The 18,744-nt window shown below is 41.1% G+C and overlaps 1 protein-coding gene across 2 annotated transcripts in view; it reads right to left on the bottom strand.

Annotated features, from left to right (window-relative positions):
- FGF13 (fibroblast growth factor 13) overlaps window positions 1–14,974 on the bottom strand; it is a 568,541-nt gene extending 553,567 nt beyond the window's left edge. The window contains exon 1 of one of the 2 annotated variants that reach the window (XM_070365900.1): window positions 14,655–14,974. The gene's annotated coding sequence lies outside the window, so the exon portion shown is untranslated. The remainder of the gene's footprint in view (window positions 1–14,654) is intronic. The other variant, XM_070365897.1, reaches the window with a different exon arrangement.
- Window positions 14,975–18,744: the final 3,770 nt, after the last annotated feature.

Raw genomic sequence — 18,744 nt, 5'->3', positions numbered from 1 at the left:
GGGCTTCCCTGGTGGCTCAGATGGTAAAGAATCCACCTGCAATGCGGGAGACCTGGGTTCGATCCCTCGGTTGGGAAGATCCCCTGGAAAAGGGAAAGGCTACCCACTCCAGTATTCTGGCCTGGAGAATTCCATGGACTGTATAGTCCATGAGGTTGCAAAGAGTCAGACAGGACTGAGCGACTTTCACTTTCACACCTAGGCCTCCTAGAGACCAAAAAGGAATGAAAGAGCAGAGGGGGACTCTGCAAGGAGACCTGGGAAGAGGGCAGCTTTCTTCAGGTACTTAGTTTCTCACCACTTAAGGACCTCCTAGCCTCTGTGGGACTCTCAGAGACCCCCTTCCACCATGAGCTGACTGCTATGAGTGAACAAATAAATCCTTTATACCCAACCTGCACCCAGTGGCAGGTTGATGAAGCAATGCATGTCTAAAGAAATTAACCGATTGGGAGATAGACAGATGCCAACTTGAACAACCACAACAGCTATAACAACAAAAGAAGAACTCATACAGAGATTCAGGTGTAACTAAAAAGAGACTTTCTGGAACTACAAAATGCAATTCCCCAACTACAGTTCAGGGATGAATTGAAGGAGAGGATGATCACTGCTGAGACCCAATAGTCACCTGTAAGAGAAAGTGAAAGAAGAATCACAGAGCACGAAGTCAAAAATACCAAGACATGGAATCATGAAGGAAAATATGAGAGTTGTAGATCTTGACGAATAGTCTTCTAGAAGAAGAGGGAAGACACAGAGGAAAGGCAGTAATATTTTTAAAATACAATAGATTTTTCTGAGCATAACAGCTATAAAATTTACATAATGTAAAAGATGCAAAGAATAACTGTTTGGGAAATTAAGAAATACACTCCTAGAATACCACTGGATAAAAAGTGAAATTACAAACTATCTAGAAAGCAATTTAAAAGAACACTTTATTCTAAAATCTACTTGGCACAGTAAATACCTTATTCAGAAAAATAATTATCTTCTTCAATCTCAGTATTAACAAACAAAGATGCAAACATAAAGGAACTTAGTATTCATCTCAAGATATGTGGGAAAGAACCAGAAATTAAACAAATATGCAAAAACTAGGAAAAGTCTTTTTAGCAGCAAAAAAAAAAAAAAAGTGGAATTAATGAGATAACCAAAACTTGTTCTTTGAAAAGACATGCAAAACAGGTAACCTTCTTGTAAGCCTCATTAAGGAAAAAGGGAGAATAAATATTGACAACATTGGAATTGGAAAAGTATACATAAAAGATTTAAATAATTATAAATGACACTACATTAAACTCTATAGCAGCAAATTTGAAAATTTAGGAAAAAAGCATGGTTCTTCAGGAGCCAAAATTAACTGAACAAGAAGTGTTGAATAAGTTAATTATCAAAAAAGGAGATGGAAAAAGTGAATAAATATCTACCACTGAAAAAGTCATCACAAAAGAGTGGTTCATTTGTTTCAATTCAACTTTTTTTTTTTTTTTAAAGCAAGTAATGTTAATATGATTGGAATTATTCCAGGCCATAAAATAGAAGGAAAGCTCTTCAATTCTTTTTCCCTCAGCTTTATTGAGATATAATTGACAAATAACATTGTGTAAGTTCTCTGTGTGTGCATATGTGTGTGTGAGAGAGTGAGAGATCACATAGTGTTTGTCTTTCTCTATTGTTGTTTGTTGTTGTACAGTTGCTAAGTTGTGTCTTACTCTTTGCAACCCCATGGACTGCAGCACACCAGACTTCCCTGTCCTACACTATCTCCTGGAGTTTGCTCAAACTCATGTCCATTGAATCAGTGATGCCATCCAACCATCTCATGCTCGGTTTTCCCCTTCTCTTGCCCTCAATCTTTCCCAGCATCAGAGTCTCTTCCAATTTTGGCCACCTGATGGGAAGAGCTAACTCTCTTCCAATGAGTTAGCTCTTCCCATCAGGTGGCCAAAATATTGGAGCTTCAGCTTCCTCCTCAGTCCTTCCAATGAATATTCAGGGTTGATTTCTTTTAGTATTGACTGGTTTGATCTCTTTGCTCAAGGGACTCTCAAGAATCTTCCAAGCACCACAATTCAAAAGTATCAGTTCTTCAGTGCTCAGCCTTCTTTAAGGTCCAACTCTCATATCTGTACATGACTACTGGAAAAACCAGAGCTTTAACTATACAGACTTTTGTCGGTGAAATGATGTCTCTGCTTTTTAATACTCTAAGTTTGTCATAGCTTTTCTTCCAAAGAGCAATTGTTTTTTTTTTAATTTAATTTTTTAACTTTACAATATTGTATTGGTTTTGCCATATATCAAAATGAATCCGCCACAGGTATACATGTGTTCCCCATCCTGAACCCTCCTCCTTCCCCATACCATCCCTCTGGGTCATCCCAGTGCACCAGCCCCAAGCATCCAGTATCGTGCATCAAACCTGGACTGGTGACTCGTTTCATATATGATATTATACATGTTTCAATGTAATTCTCCCAAATCATCCCACCCTCTCCCTCTCCCACAGAGTCCACAAGGCTGGAGCAATTGTTTTTTAATTTCCTGGCCACAGTCACCATCCACAGTGATTTTGGAGCCCAAGAAAATAAATTCTGCCACCGTTTCCACTTTATCCCCATATATTTGCCATGAAGTAATGGGACCAGATGCCATATCTTTCTCTACCTGACTTATTTCACTTAGCATAATGCCATCAAGGTTCTTCCATCTTGTCACAAATGGCAGGGTTTCCTTCTTTTTATGGCCAAATTATATTCCATTGTGTGTGTGTATATATATATACCACATCTTCTTTATCCATTCATCCATTAGTGAACACGTGAGTTATTTCCATGTCCTGCCTATTGTGAATAATACTGGAATGAACATGGAAATGCAGATATCGCTTCAAGATAGTAATTTCATCTCCTTCAGATATAGACCCAGAAGTCAATTGCTAGATCATATGGCAGTTTCTTTTTAATTGTTTTGAGGAACTTCCATACTGTTTTCTATAGTGGCTGTACCAATTTATATTCCTATAACAATGCACCAGAGTTCCCTTTTCTCTATATCCTTACCAGCATTAGTTATCTATTGTTTATTTGATGGTAGTCAATCACACAGATGTGAGGTGACATCTCATTTTGGTTTTGATTTGGATTTCCCTGATGTTTAGTGACGTCACGCACCTCCTCCTATACCTGTTGCCCACTTGTATGTCTTCTGTGAAAAAAATGTCCATTCAGGTGTTTTGCTTATTTTTCAATTGGATTGTTTGGGTGTTTTCACTACTGAGTTGTATGAGTTCTTTATAGATTTTGTATATTAATCCTTATCAGATACATGATTTGGAAGTACTTCCTCCCATTCCATAGGTTGTCTTTTCATTTTGTTGATTATTTCTTTTGCTATGCAGAAGCTTTTTGGTTTAATATGATTCCACTGGTTAATTTTTGCATGTGTTGCCTATGCTTTTGGTGCCATACCCAAAAAATCATTGCCATAACCAAGGTCTCGGAGAAGGCAATGGCACCCCACTCCAGTACTCTTGCCTGGAAAATCCTATGGATGGAGGAGCCTGGTAGGCTGCAGTCCATGGGGTTGTGAAGAATCGGACAGGACTGAGCGACTTCACTTTCACTTTTCACTTTCATGCATTGGAGAAGGAAATGGCAACCCACTCCAGCGTTCTTGCCTGGAGACTCCCAGGGACAGCAGAGCCTGGTGGGCTGCCGTCTACGGGATCACACAGAGTCAGACACGACTGAAGTGACTTAATAGCAGCAGTAGCAGCAACCAAGGTCTAGGAGATTTCTTGAATTTTACAGTTTCAGGTCTTACAATTAAGTTCTTAAACCATTGTGAGTTAACATTTTGTAAGTGGTGTAAGATAGAGGTCCAATTTCATTCTTTTGCATATGGGTATCCAGTTTTCCCAATACTGTTTATTGAAGAGACTATCCATTCTCCACTGAATATTCTAGTCTCCTTAGTGGCCTCTCAAGTCTGTTTCCTTGATCATGCCAATGCCATAGTGTTTTGATCATTATAGTTTTGTAATATAGTTTGAAATCAACAAGAGTGAGGACTCCAGCTCTTTTCTAGCTCAAGATTTCTCTGTGTATTCATGGTCTTTTGTGGTGCCATATGAATTTCAGGATTTTTTTACATTTCTTGTATAAGTGCTATTGGAATTTTGATAGAGGGTGCAATGAATGGCTTTGTGTAGTAGGGACATTTTAGTAATATTAACTCCTCTGATTCATGAATGTAGAATATCATTCTATTTATTTTTATCATTTTGAGTTTCTTTCATCAATGTCTTTTAGCTTTGTAAATAGATTTTTGGTTAAATTTATTACTAAGTATTTTATTATTTTTGATGCACAGCAGTGGAAACCAAATTGGAGGTGTACAGGTGCATAAATGCTGGGCCTAGCTGCAGGTGAGCTTAGTGGTACAGGTTAGTGATAGGAGAAAGGGCCAGATCCAGGCCCACAAGCAGCTGCAGGGGCCTTGGCTATCAGCATACACTTTCATGGCTGTAGGATGTCAACACAGATGCACACATGGCAGTGAAGGCTGGTGATGGGTTTCAGGCCAGCAGTGTGCAAGAGCACAGCTGGAGGGTCTAGCCCTGAGAGCACACATAGTGGCATGGGTCAGCTGTGGGGGGGGTGGTCTAGGTTTGTGCCTTGCACTCCTGTAGCCACTGGTTTCTTCAGTGGAGAAAGCTGCTGGGGCCATCTACAGAGTAGGTTAATGGGAACCCCCTTAATTCTTTTCTAGGAAGCCAATTAAATTAAATAACCAAATCTACAAAGGAGGCTACCAAGAAGAAATCCATAAACACTTTTAAAATGTAGATGCTGACATTTTGAATACAACACTTGCAAATATAATCCAACAATCTTTCAGTAAAGTTATGGCTAGCGAGGGCCATAATTCTTCGCCCCCTCCTTGTGTCCAAGAATTTTTTCATTTGATTTTGGAGTTTCTGCCATCAACATGGTATATATTTCCCCGCACCTTAACTTTGTTGTTGTTCAGTCACTCAGTCATGTTCGACTCTTTGCAACCCCATGGACTGTAGCCCACCAGGCTCCTCTATCCATGGTATTTCCCAGGCAAGAACACTGGAGTGAGTTGCCATTTCCTTCTCCAGGGGATCTTCCCAACCCCGGGATCAATCCTGCCTTTCCTGCATTAGCAGGTGGATTCTTTACCACTGAGCCACCAGGGAAGCCAAATGGCTTTGAGGGAATAAAATGAGGTCCAAGGGTACCAGTCCCCAGCCTACACTTCAAGAGGCCTTATGCACTTCTGTCTCCCTTCTTGTGCGTCTGCAGTCACTTTGAAATAGCCTGGGCTGCCTGCTTTCCCCAGGAGGAGGATAAGAGTCACCTGGGGCAAAGCTGCTCCAGCCACCACTCCCTGAAGCAAAGCAGCCCCATTAGACCAACAGACCTGCAAGCGACAAGCAGAGCCACTTGGTTGAGCCCAGACTAGACTAATTAGACTCCAACTAGCCTGAAGAAACCATGAACAGGAAGAAATGATTGTTGTTTTTGAAGCCACTGAGATTTTGGCTGGTTTGTTTCACAGAAATTACTGATACACAGTATTACATTTGGACATGCAAAGGAGGTTCAGTATCAACAAATCTATCAACATAATTCATTACATTAGTAAATTAAAAAAGAAAACTGGTTTAATAATGGTATCAAGAAAGGCTTCAAAGTCAACTGATAAAACTCAGCTGCACTCTTAATACATTTCTAAGTGAAACAGGATTAGAAGGAAATTTCTTAAAATAATACAGATTGTTTACCAAAAATGGATGCCAAATATTATCTCAAATTGCAAAACACTGACCTCTTCAAATAAAATTCAGAAGTCGACAAGAATGCTTCTTATCCTCATTACTATTCAACATTGCCTTGGGGATTCTAGCTTATAAAAAAGACCAAAAAAAGAGGGAAAGAACTAACAAATATCAGAAAAGACATCTATTTCTTTGTTTGCTAGGGGTATATTTGTACAGCTACCCAAACAGAACACTCTGATAAAATCTGTGAGACTTATTTAGAGAATTTGGTATGGTAAAGAATACAAGGTTACTATACAAAACAGATAGCATTTCTCTATTCAAGCAATCAACACCAAGATATGAAAATGAGAAAAATTATATTTGTAATAATGAAAAAAACCTATATAACAAGAAAAACATCAGGCCAGTAGGAAGAAAATTACAATAGCTGACTGAAGGACATAAAACAAAATCTTGAAAAAGGGAATGAATTAAAGAATTATAAGATTTTATATCATAAAATGTCAATTTTCACAAAACCAATGTTCATTTTAAAATTCCAGTTTAGATTTCCAACATGATTTTTCAAGTAAAAGAGAGGGAATTTATTTTTGCAGATGGTCCCCCATTTATGATGCTTCGACTTATGAGTTATTGATCATACAATGGTGCAAAAGTAATATATATTCACTGGAAATTGTAATTCAAATTTTGATCTTTTCACGGGCTAGAACTATGTGGTCCCATACTCTCTAGTGATGCTGGGCACCAGCCCCCACTGCAGCTCCCAGTCAGTCAGATGATCACAAGCATGAATAATCCATGTTTACAGCCATTCTGTACTCATACAACCACTCTGTTGTTCACTTTCCCTACAGTATTCAATAAATTACATGAGATATCAAATTTGTGTATGTGCTCAGTCACCCAGTATACTCTTTGCAGCCCCCTGGACTGTAGCCCACCAGGTTCCTCTATTTCCCAAGCAAGGATACTGGAGTGGGTTGCCATTTCCTACTCCAGGGGATCTTCTGGACCCGGGGATCAAATCCCTGTCTCTTGCAGCTCCTGTATTGGCAGGCAGATTATTTACCATTGAGCCACCTGGGAAGCCCTGAGATATTCCACAATTTATTATAAAATAGGTTTTGTGTTAGAGGATTTTGTCCAACTATAAGCTAATGTAAGTATTCTGAACATGTTTAAAGTAGACTGGGTTATGATACTATGAAGGGTTAGGTGTATTAAATGCATTTTTAACAGGATATTTTCAACTTAGAATGGATTTATCAGGATATAACCCCATAATGCAGCTCCTCGCCCATGGACAATCAAGAGAGGAGGGTCGCCTCTCTCTTTTTGTTGAATCAATGTTCCAGGTTCCTTCTTTTTTTTGAAAGTCACTCAGTTGCGTCTGACTCTTTGTGACCCCATGGACTATACAGTCCATGGAATTCTACAGGCCAGAACATTGGAGTGGGTAGCCTTTTCCTTCTCAGGGGATCTTCCCAACCCAGGGATTGAACCCAGGTCTCCTGCATTGCAGGTGGATTCTTTACTAGCTGAGCCACAAGGGAATTTTGCTGACAAAGGTCCATCTAGTCAAAGCTATGGTTTTTCCAGTAGTCACGTACGGGTGTGAGAGTGGGACCGTAAAGAAAGCTGAGCACCGAAGAATTGATGCTTTTGAACTGTGGTTTTAGAGAAGACTGTTGAGAGTCTCTCGGACTGCAAGGAGATCAAACCAGTCCATCCTAAAGGAGATCAGTCCTGAATATTCACTGGAAGGACTGATGCTGAAGCTGAAGCTACAAAACTTTGGCCACCTGATGTGAAGAACTGACTCATTGGAAAAGACCCTGATGCTGGGAAAGATTGAAGGCAGGAAGAGAAGGGGACGACAGAGGATGAGATGGTTGGATGGCATCACTGACTCAACGGACATGAGTTTGAGCAAGTTCCGGGAGTTGGTGATGGACAGAGAAGCCTGGAGTGCTACAGTCCATGGGTTCACAAAGAGTCTGACACGACTGAGCAACTGAACTGAACTGAATCCCATCATAGAGTTTCCCAGGTGGTGCTAGTGGTAAATAACCCAACTGCAAATGCAGGTAGATGTAGAAGACATAAGTTCAATCCTTGGTTCGGGAAGATCCGCTGGTAGGAAATGGCAACCCATTCCAGTACTCTTGCCTGGAGAATCCCATGGACAGAAGAGCCTGGCAGGTTGCAGTCCATAGGCTTGCACAGTCGGGCATGACTGAAGCAACTTAGCAACCTCATCATAAGTTGAGGAAGATGTGTATACATAACCTTAATATTTGTATGGAAAAATATAAACCTTAGAATAGCCATGAAAAATAAGAATAATTAGAGAAAAATATTTTAACCAGATATCAGATATACCTTAATGTCAACATAATGAAGTCAAAACATGGTAGTGGCATGGGAATAATAGGCAATTAGAACAGAGGAATCAAGTAGAGAATAAAGAATTAAGTCCCGTACATAATCATTTAATACATGGCAAAAGTATTTCATTTTAGTGGAAAAAAGATGGATTGTTAGTGAACAATAGAGATGGAACTAGTTATTAATTTGGAAGAATAAACCATTAGACTTTGGGACTTCCCTGGTGGTCCGGTGGCTATGACTCCATGCTCCCAATGCAGGGGACCTGTGTTCGATTCCTGGTTGGGGAACTAGATCTCACATGCCACAATTAAAAAAAAAAAAGATTCTGCATGCTGCAACTAAGACCTGGCACAGCCAAATAAATAAAACTAAATATTTGGGAAAAAAACTGGACTTATATTTTATACCAAAAATTAATAGTTTCCAGGTAAGGACATATTTAAATATAAAAACAGTAAAAGTCTTGCAAGAAAATCTAGGAAACTATATGTGCAACCTAGGAGTAGGAAAACTCTCTTAGTTCAGTTCAGTTCAGTACTCAGTCATGTCCCACTCTTTGCGACACCATGAATCATAGCACGCCAGGCCTCCCTGTCCATCACCAACTCCCGGAGTTCACTCAAACTCATGTCCATCAAGTCGGTGATGCCATCCAGCCATCTCATCCTCTGTCGTCCCCTTCTCCTCCTGCCCCAAATCCCTCCCAGCATCAGGGTCTTTTCCAATGAGTCAACTCTCCGCATGAGGTGGCCAAAGTATTGGAGTTTCAGCTTTAGCATCAGTCCTTCCAAAGAACACCCAGGACTGATCTCCTTTAGGATGGACTGGTTGGATCTCCTTGCAGTCCAAGGGACTCTCAAAAGTCTTCTCCAACACCACAATTCAAAAGCATCAATTCTTCAGCACTCAGCTTTCTTCACAGTCCAACTTTCACATCCACACATGACCACTGGAATAACCATAGCCTTGACTAGACGGACCTTTGTTGGCGAAGTAATATCTCTGCTTTTTAATATGCTATCTAGGTTGGTCATAACTTTCCTTCCAAGGAATAAGCGTCTTTTAATTTCATGGCTGCAATCACCATCTGCAGTGATTTTGGAGCCCCAAAAAATAAAGTCTGACACTGTTTCCACTGTTTCCCCATCAATTTCCCATGAAGTGATGGGACCGGATGCCATGATCTTTGTTTTCTGAATGTTGAGCTTTAAGCCAACTTTTTCACTTTCCTCTTTCACTTTCATCAAGAGGCTCTTGAGTTCCTCTTCACTTTCTGCCATAAGGGTGGTGTCATCTGCATATCTGAGGTTATTGATATTTCTCCTGGCAATCTTTTTTTTTTTTTCTCCCGGCAATCTTGATTCCAGCTTGTGCTTCTTCCAGCCCAGCATTTCTCATGATGTACTCTGCATATAAGTTAAATAAGCAGGCTGACAATATACAGCCTTGACATACTCCTTTTCCTATTTGGAAACAGTCTGTTGTTCCATGTCCAGTTCTAACTGTTGCTTCCTGACCTGCATATAGGTTTTTCAAGAGGCAGGTCAGGTGGTTTGGTATTCCCATCTCATTCAGAATTTTCCCAGTTTATTGTGATCCATACAGTCAAAGGCTTTGGCATAGTCAGTAAAGCAGAAATAGATGTTTTTCTGGAACTTTCTTGCTTTTGAGATGATCCAGCGGATGTTGGCAATTTGATCTCTGGTTCTTCTGCCTTTTCTAAAACCAGCTTGAACAACTGGAAGTTCACGGTTCATGTATTGCTTGGAGAATTTTAAGCATCACTTTACTAGCATGTGAGATGAGTGCAATTGTGCGGTAGTTTGAGCATTCTTTGGCATTGCCTTTCTTTGGGATTGGAGTGAAAACTGACCTTTTCCCGTCCTGTGGCCACTGCTGAGTTTTCCAAATTTGCTAGGAGTGGGAAAACTCTCTTAACCAATCCTTAAAACTCAGAAGTTATAAAAGAAATTTAACTATATATATATATTTTTTTCAAAATTTTGGCACAAGGCCCAATAAGTAAAATCAATAAAACAAGAAACTGGACACAAAGCTGCACACAGGTAATAGATGAGGGGCTTATAGCAATAACATAGGAGGAGTTTTTAGAAGCTGACAAGGAGAATCAACCCATTCAAAAAATAAGCAAATGATATGAAAAGCCACTAAGAAGTGAATCCAAATGGCCAACAATTTTTTCAAAAGATACTCAGACTCATGAGTAGCCATAGAAACTCAAGTTAAAATAACAATGAGATGATCTTTTTCATACAACTGTTAAAACTTAAAAACAGCAGAAAGATCAACAATTGATGGGATTGCCTGAAATGGTGTACACCCATACTTTACTGATGTAATTGTGTACTTGTTACATGCTTTTTAGAAAGCAACATGGTGACCTTTAATGAAATTTAAAACAATATACATGCACTTTTTAACCTAGCTATTCCATTCCTGGGAATCTGTCCCAGAGTAAGAAAAAAAAGTGCAGGTTAAGGGTCTGGTTTGAGATCAAATCAGTCAATCCCAAATGAAATCAGTGCTAAACGTTCATTGGAAGGACTGATGCTAAAGCTGAAGCTTCAATACTTTGGCCACCTCATGTGAAGAGTCGACTAATTAGAAAAGACCCTGATGCTGGGAAAGATTGAAAGCAGGAGGAGAAGGGGATGACAGAGGATGAGATGTTTGGATGGCATCACTGACTCAATGGACATGAGTTTGAGTAAGCTCTGGGAGATGGTGAAGGACAGGGAAGCCTGGTGTGCTGCAGTCCATGGGGTCGCAAAGAGTCAGACACAACTGAGTGACTGAACAACAAAGCAAAAGGTTACATATAGGAAGGTTGCAATGTTGCTTTCTTGTGACCAAAAAAAAAAAAAAAAAAGGAAGCAAAGTGAATGTCCACTAAAAGTCAAATGGATAGAGAAATTGTTCTCCATCACAAAATTCTGTGCAACCATTAAAAAGAATGAAGTCCAGCAACTGCAGATGACTTGTATGTTTTGTTGAATGAGAATAATAGCAATAATGCTAATAATAAGCACTCCTATATAGCTCTATTTTAAGTGCTTTATGTATTTTAACTCCATGAATACTCATAATAACCCTAAGCGGTAAGTACTATTATTATCTTCATTTTACAGATGAGGAAACTGAAGACCAGAGAACCTAAAGTCACACAGCTAGTACATGGCAAGAAGAATAAGATGCAAGAATGTTTAAGTAACATGACATAACTTTTGTAAAATAATCTATAACAAAAATGTATTTATGTGTACATATGCATGTTTTATATAATTATATGAGAATAGAAATATAGAATGATACCTACAAGGCTAGTAATGTGGGTTATGTATTTTTACATAATTATATATTATTTTTACACAATTACATATTAGTATGTGTTTAGGTAAACTCCAAATAATTAAAGAGCCACAGAATTTCAATAATGGATGATTCTAGAGGAGCTGCAGTTGTTACACCAGGTGAAGGACAGAAGGGAAGTGTACCCCCAGTGAAGTCCCTGCAGATCTCCATCACCCAGTGTCTCCTGCCCCTCCTCTGCTCGTCCCTCCCTTATGGCAGAACTACTGTATTTAGAAATGCCAGGTGCTTTTCCATGCTACCTAAGCCAAGAGACTTCCTGGAACCCAGTCATCATTTTGCTCTGAGATTTTCCAACCCCAGAAGTCTTCTCAGATCCCTTTCTGGTGCATACATCTCAGATTTTGGGCATAGAGACAGAAAGGGTCTGCCTTACACTCACATTTCTGAGGGAAAATAAAGCTTTATCCTTGGGATGGTTTCTTGCCTTGCTTCATCTACTGCAGAGTGATTTAAACTTCATGATGTCCACTGACTCTGCACACTCAGGCTCAGGGTGTTCACATGGACAAACGGACACAGATCCTTTCTCCCAAGGAGCGTGGGTTCTCGAGGAAAGATATACCTTTATATTAGGCACTCAGTGAATGTCTGTTGAGTGAGAGAAATTATGATGTACAGGAATGATTCAAATAAAAGGTAAAGAGTGAAGTATTAAATTATGATCTATAAACAAAATGCTTTAGGATTTGGAGTGGAGAAGCATGAAAGCTTTGAGCAATGGTTTTATAAAGAGATGACATTTGAGCTAGATGTAATGTCTCTGAAAGCGTGCCAGCATCAGACCCTCTGAGGCTCCTGAGCACTCCAGGCCTGCTGAATCAGAATCTCCAGAAGTGAGATTTAGGACTTGGTATTTTAAAGACGCCCTCGGAGTCCTTCTTACGTACAGTGAAGCCTAGACCACGAGAAATAGGGCAGATTTGGGTGTGCAGAGATGTAAGGAAGGATGCAGCAGTCAAAGGCATTAGTTAAGTGCCCAGGCATGGAAGTAAAATGAAGAGTGGCCAATTCAATTTGACTGGGAGTGGATGTGAAGAGGAAAAACAAGGAATCCGATTGGAAAGGTGGGTTAGGGCTAGAACATGGAGGGCCTGGGGAATGCCAAATGAAGTATGAACTTTTTCCTGAAGGCAACAGAAAACCATTAAGAGATGTGGGACAAAGAAACAAAAGCAGGGCAACCTTGACTTTCACAGAGCCTCCAAAATCTGGCCATGTATCAGAATGATCAGGATGGCTTGCTAAAAAGTCCAGGTTCTGGGACTCTACTCCCAGACCTTTTGAATCTGAATTTCCAAGGATGCAGCCCAGAAACTATATTTTTAAACAATCTTTCCAGGTGATTCCTGGGCAGCCAACCTGGCATTGGTTCATAAAGTAGAATATGAGAAGCATTGCTTTACTGACAAATGCATTCCTGAAAAGTTGTTTGTTCATGGCGATTTTCTTAGAGGAGTCATTTGTTCAAAGTGCTAGACAAGTGCACTATTTAGAGGCAACATCCAGCAAATCACCTTCTCTAGAGTGTTTCAGTAAAATGAATACCCAATTTGAATGCAAAACCCCTGACGACTTTCGATGAAATGTGACAACACATTTGGGTGGTAAGACCAGCATCTGGCATTAATGATGCCATATGGTTACACAAATTCAACATGGGGAAAATACTTCAAAACATTCTAGTTTCATCTGGCTTTGAAGCAACATGAATAAACCTTAAAGTATTATTGGAAAGGAGAAAGTACTAGTAAGATGTGATGTCAATAGAACCGTGGCTTCAAAATGGAAATATCCACCATGTATCCATGTGGAGGTCACAGGGAAAGCTGAGGCAACAATCTAGGTACAGACTAGGTGGTCACTCAACCTAATTCATGCCCCTCTAAGGATCAGACAAGATGACTTCCAAGATGTTTCCTCTAAGTTTAAGGGGGTTTTTTTTGGCCGTGCCATGTGACTTGTGGGATCCTAGTTCCCTGACCAAGGATTGAACCTAGGCCTTTGGCAGTAAGAGCACAGAGTCCTAACCACTGGACTGCTAGGGCATTCCCTAGGTTTAAGATTTCAAGTTTATGATATTTAGACACTCATCTACCCCAAAGATGGGTAAAAGGAAAAAAAAAGGTAGGGATATAATGTTCAAGTGTCCGTCCGTAATCCATTCTTCTACAAAATGTACACAAATGATGATTCTGAGTCAAAAGATTTGTCTCTGCCAGCCATGTAATATTTTAAGATTGTAGTTTTCATTTAAAGTAAGCATATCTGTTACTAAAGTGTCTCTTCGTTTTCATAAAAACACCTTGGTTTGGCAAGCTGGAATGTTGGCATAGTACTTTGCATAGCAAATGCTCAAAAGTTAACCTTAAGCAAGAAATTGTTAGTGCTTAACCTTCCAACCGCCAAGGCAACTTCTTTTTCTCTCAGAGGTCTCCTAACCTCACCCTCAGAATTTTCCAGCTCCCCTCAATTCCAACTCCTTCCCCAAGGCCTGTAGCTATAAACAAGCTGGAAATCAGAGATGTGCCCTGACCGGGGTTTTGCAGGGAGGAAAGGGAATCCAAGCAAGTCTTTTGTGCACCTGGGGTGGATTCCCTCTGTCACAGGGCCTGCCTGAGCCACAGGAATCCCTGCTCTAGGCAGCTCTGTGTCACTCTCTGTCACTGTACCAGCAGAAAAGACAAACACAGATAACCAGTGCCCTGGGCCAAGTTCAAATTCTCAGTGTTAGTAACAGGGCAGAAAGCACAAGGCAACTTTAAAAAAAGGCAACTCTAAGTTGAGAAGTCAAGAAAGGGTTAAATCTAACATTTGAGCTGCTTTCCTGCCGGCTAATATCTTGGCTTTTGGGCAGGAGGGGACAAAGAAGGGAAAGAATTGCCAAACAGTACCATGATTGGGAGCATGGACTCAGACTTTTTTTCCTAAGGTACGTCCTGCCCTGACATTTGCTTCCCTGGCCCAGGCGGAGGAAAACTGGGTCGAGGTTACCCAAGAGTATCACAATTCCAGTGGCTTTTCCCCCAAAGACTTTGGTTTCACTTACCTTAGAAGTGGAGATGCAATGGGCCCAGTGGTGAGGAAGAAGCTGGATCCCACCATGGACCAAACTCTTAAAGGGACCTGTTGTTATGAGTGCCAACGGTCACGCGCTCCCACGGGGGAGGAAGCTTCTTGATCGTATCATCACCATGCAGGTCTGAGATTTCCAAGAGTCTGCATCTGAGCCAAAGCACTCCCAGCTCCCTAAGCCCCTCGTGGGTTCAAGGGCTCCGGGCAGAACAGGCAAATCATCCAAAGTGATGGCAGGGGTTAGAGGACCCCATGCGGTGCATAGCAGACTGTTGTGAGGAGTGGTAAGTCACAGGGTCTATACAGCAGCTATTTTTAGTGAAACCAAATTCCTTCCCCAAGTTCTCTTGCTTCCAACTTGTTCTAAGTGTAGGAGACCAGCTGTGGTCAGATCATCTTACTGGACCAAGGCTCTGTCAAGGCGAAGGAAACAAACCTGGGAGGTGGAGCCAAGAGCTGGCGACTGTGGGCGCTGTGGCTCCTTCTCGCCGTCTCAGGCATCTCCGGAGGGAGTGGGCATTCCCCTCCAACCTGGCAGAAACCTAAGAGGTAGATGACATCAGCAGGAAAAATTGAGAAGTTGGCAGTCCTTCCTCTCTTCCCCGATTCCTACAAACACTCTCTCTCACATACACACACATAAACATGCACATACACACACACTCGCATTCTCAAATGCATGGCAGGTCCTGCAGGCCAAACCCGATCTTGGTCCGGACTTGTTGTTAGAAGGGTCTAGAAAACAATGCCATGATCCAGGAGTCAGGCCAGAGGTGAAAGTATGAGGGCTGGTGTCTAGTCACTTTGCAGCTGTCATTGTTCTCAGAGGGAGTTCTAATGGGGAAGATTTATTTTGGATCCAAACCTTGGCCGAGGTGTTAATTCAGAAGAAGACAGATCCTGAGTGTGCTAACTGCATTTCCCAGATCCATCTAGGTGAGCGTTTTACAAACTGTGGGCCATGACCCATTATACAGTAGTAAAAGCTATTTACCAGGCTGTAATCAGTATTTAAGAATGAAAAGAAATAAAACAAACAGAGTAGAATAGGTATTTAGACTAGAATATCATAGAACACATTCCACGTAGTAAAGGGGAATATTGTTCTGTGAAACTTGCTTCTTCTATGGGTATGTGTATCAATCACTCCATAAAATGTATTTCTTACTGCTGGTCATCATAAAATTTGTTTGAAGAACAGTGAGCTACATGATTTGGTAGAAAAGAGCATGAAGAAAAGCCCTTGGGCAACCCCCAATTTCATAAATATTACTATTAATACAACTATAACCACTATTTGGGAGGAGTCATTATGTGTCAGGCACCATTCCACTTCATGTTCATCATCTTGTCTACCCTACCACAATCTTCTGAGGTAAATTTATCCGATTCTCCAGAAAGAGCAGTAAAGCTCAGTAGCAAGCTCAAACAGCAAGTAAATGGAAGAGTCAGGGTATAAACCTAGGTCTACCTATCTCCGAAATTTGTGTTTTTAACCACTTTAGACCACTCCCTTCTTTAATTGGTCAATACATGGTTAAATTCATTGTGTGTGTGCTAATTCGCTTCAGTTGTGTCCAACTCTTTGCGACGCTATGGACCGTAGCCCGCCAGGCTCTTCTGTCCATGGGATTCTCCAGGCAAGAATACTGGAGTGGGTTGCCATTCCCTTCTCCAGGGGATCATCCCCACCCAGGGATCAAACTCGGGTCTCTTATGTCTCCTGCATTGTCAAGTGGGTTCTTTACCACTAGCAGCACCTGGGCTAAACACATATGAAAAGCTTAAATGTGCTGGTGGCTTAAATAAAATAAGATGAAAATATTTAGAAAAATAATTTCACATTTCCAAAAGCTTCTGGTAAACTCTTATCAGAAAAGAGGGCTTCATTTCAAATTAGAATTCGTTGCCTATTAGACTCAGAACCCCTCACCTCACACAGCTTCCAGACATCTGAAAAATCAGCTGGAACCATATGACTTCCAGGCACTAGATTTTCACGGTCTTACCCCTCTAGTTGCTTCCACTCTATTCCACACAGAAATCTTGTAGCAGGCCGCATTTGGTGTTCATCTTTTTATAGTTTGAGCTAAATCAGTTCAACCACTTCTGAGTTGATGAGGAAAAAAAAAAAAAAAACATACTTCTTCCACTTCCAAAATAAGCTCCTCTTTTGGGCACACAGAAAGCTCAGAAAAGGCTGAAACTTAAAACTTCCCACTTCACATATGGGTACTTTTAGGCCCTCATTACTTTTAAATTTACTTTTAAAATTCCTAGTGATTTGCTCATTTTGCAGGCTCCGATGTTCTGTTGTCATTTTTGTAATTCCCACAGCCCACACCCTATGCGCTGAGTCCTCGTGTTGTAGACCAGAGGTATTGGCCTCCACAAGTGCCAGTAAAAGGGGTGGGGCTGAATAGGGGCGGAAGTACCAAATATAGCCTAGTGCAGGTTCAGTGAAAAATGCCCCAAAGGGCAAGCCTTCCTTTTGTTTCCTGGCTGCTTGCATGGGCCCAAACAATACCACCTGGCTGCTGGCTTCAGAAGACAATTTTCTCCCAAGCAGGGGAGCCTAAAACTTGACCTCACTGGCTATTCACTTCTCTGTAGTAGTTTCTGGCCACTCATCAGAGCTTCTCTGATCTTTTTGTTTGAAATGAAAACTAACTGACTAATAAACACGTATACAATTTCCAGGCAAGAAGCTCTCCATTGTCACCAGTGACCTGATCAGACCCTGTGGCCACAGGCACTGGCAGGTGTCCAGCCCAAACCTCAGCTGGGCACCTTGGGGGCCTGGCCCCTTCCTGGCGGGACTTCACTCTCAGGGGCCGACATGTACCCCCACCTGTAGCAACATCCTTCTGACACTCTTCCAAATAGGAACAGTTGTCTCAGTGCTGTCATTATCCTGGCTATTCTATTTTTGCCGGTATGGAATAAGATATTGCAGGCCTGCCCCAGCCAGAGCAGGGCTGCCTTGTTGTAAGGGAGCCCTGGGGCTCCCCACCCCAGGATGTGCCCCAGCCCTGCCTTCTCTAGTGGCCACACCCACCGAAGCAGGGCAGGAAGGACAAAGTCAAGGGGTTCCACTTCTCAACCTTACCTCTCTGCCTGGAGCTTCTATGAACAAAGGACATTTAATAATAGAATTCCTCGTCTGGTATTTATAGCACCAATTGCTCAAAGCTGTTTTAGGCTTTATTTTTAAAATCCCAGCCTTTGTCACAACCTCCCCAGGAAATGGAGCAGAAGGCAGGTATTAGCAGCTCCACTTCGCAGACCAGGAGACTGAGGGATTGATCAAGAGGATACTATTTTAAGGATGAACAATGAGCAAAGGCAGACAAGAAGTGGAAGCCCACCCAAACCAGGTACCAGGCTGAGGAATTTGGTCCTTCACTCCTTCATCCATTCATTCTTGTGACATCAATTAAGTTTTGATACTTTTCTAGCTACTACACTAGACATCACAGAAACAGAGAAGAACAAGTTTCTGGTCTCTTGTTTCTTCAACAAATAAATTTCTAGGAAACAAGGAAGGAAGGGGGAACTTGTGATGAAAAGAGATTCGAGAGACACATAAACCAAATTCTTGTTTGGATCCCAAATCAAATATACCAACCAGAGGGACACATTTATGAAATGCCAGGGGGACTTTTGATATGGATTCAATGTTGGATAGTTAAGAAATTGTTAATATTTTTAATGAGATAGAATTACGTTAATAAAATTACCTTACCATTTAAAGACACACTTTGAAGCATTTACAAGTGGAAAGATATAATATCTGAGACTGGCTTCAAACAATACACGACTGATAGGAAATGAGCAAGAATACAGTTGAAACAAGAGTGCCCTTGAGTTGATGATTGTTGGAGCTGGGTAATGAGTACAAGGTAGTTCGCTGGACTTTTCAGTTTTGTGTATGCTTGAAAATTTCTGTAACAGAGTCAGAATCACCTGGAAACCTCAACTTATAGCCATTTATGATACGCCCAACTCAGACGTTAAAGCATCTGCCTGCAATGCGGGAGACCCGGGTTCGATCCCCGGGTTGG

Source organism: Bos mutus, chromosome X, assembly GCF_027580195.1.
Source record: "Bos mutus isolate GX-2022 chromosome X, NWIPB_WYAK_1.1, whole genome shotgun sequence".
Lineage (NCBI taxonomy): Eukaryota > Metazoa > Chordata > Mammalia > Artiodactyla > Bovidae > Bos > Bos mutus.
This window is presented reverse-complemented; position numbering and strand designations above follow the sequence as displayed.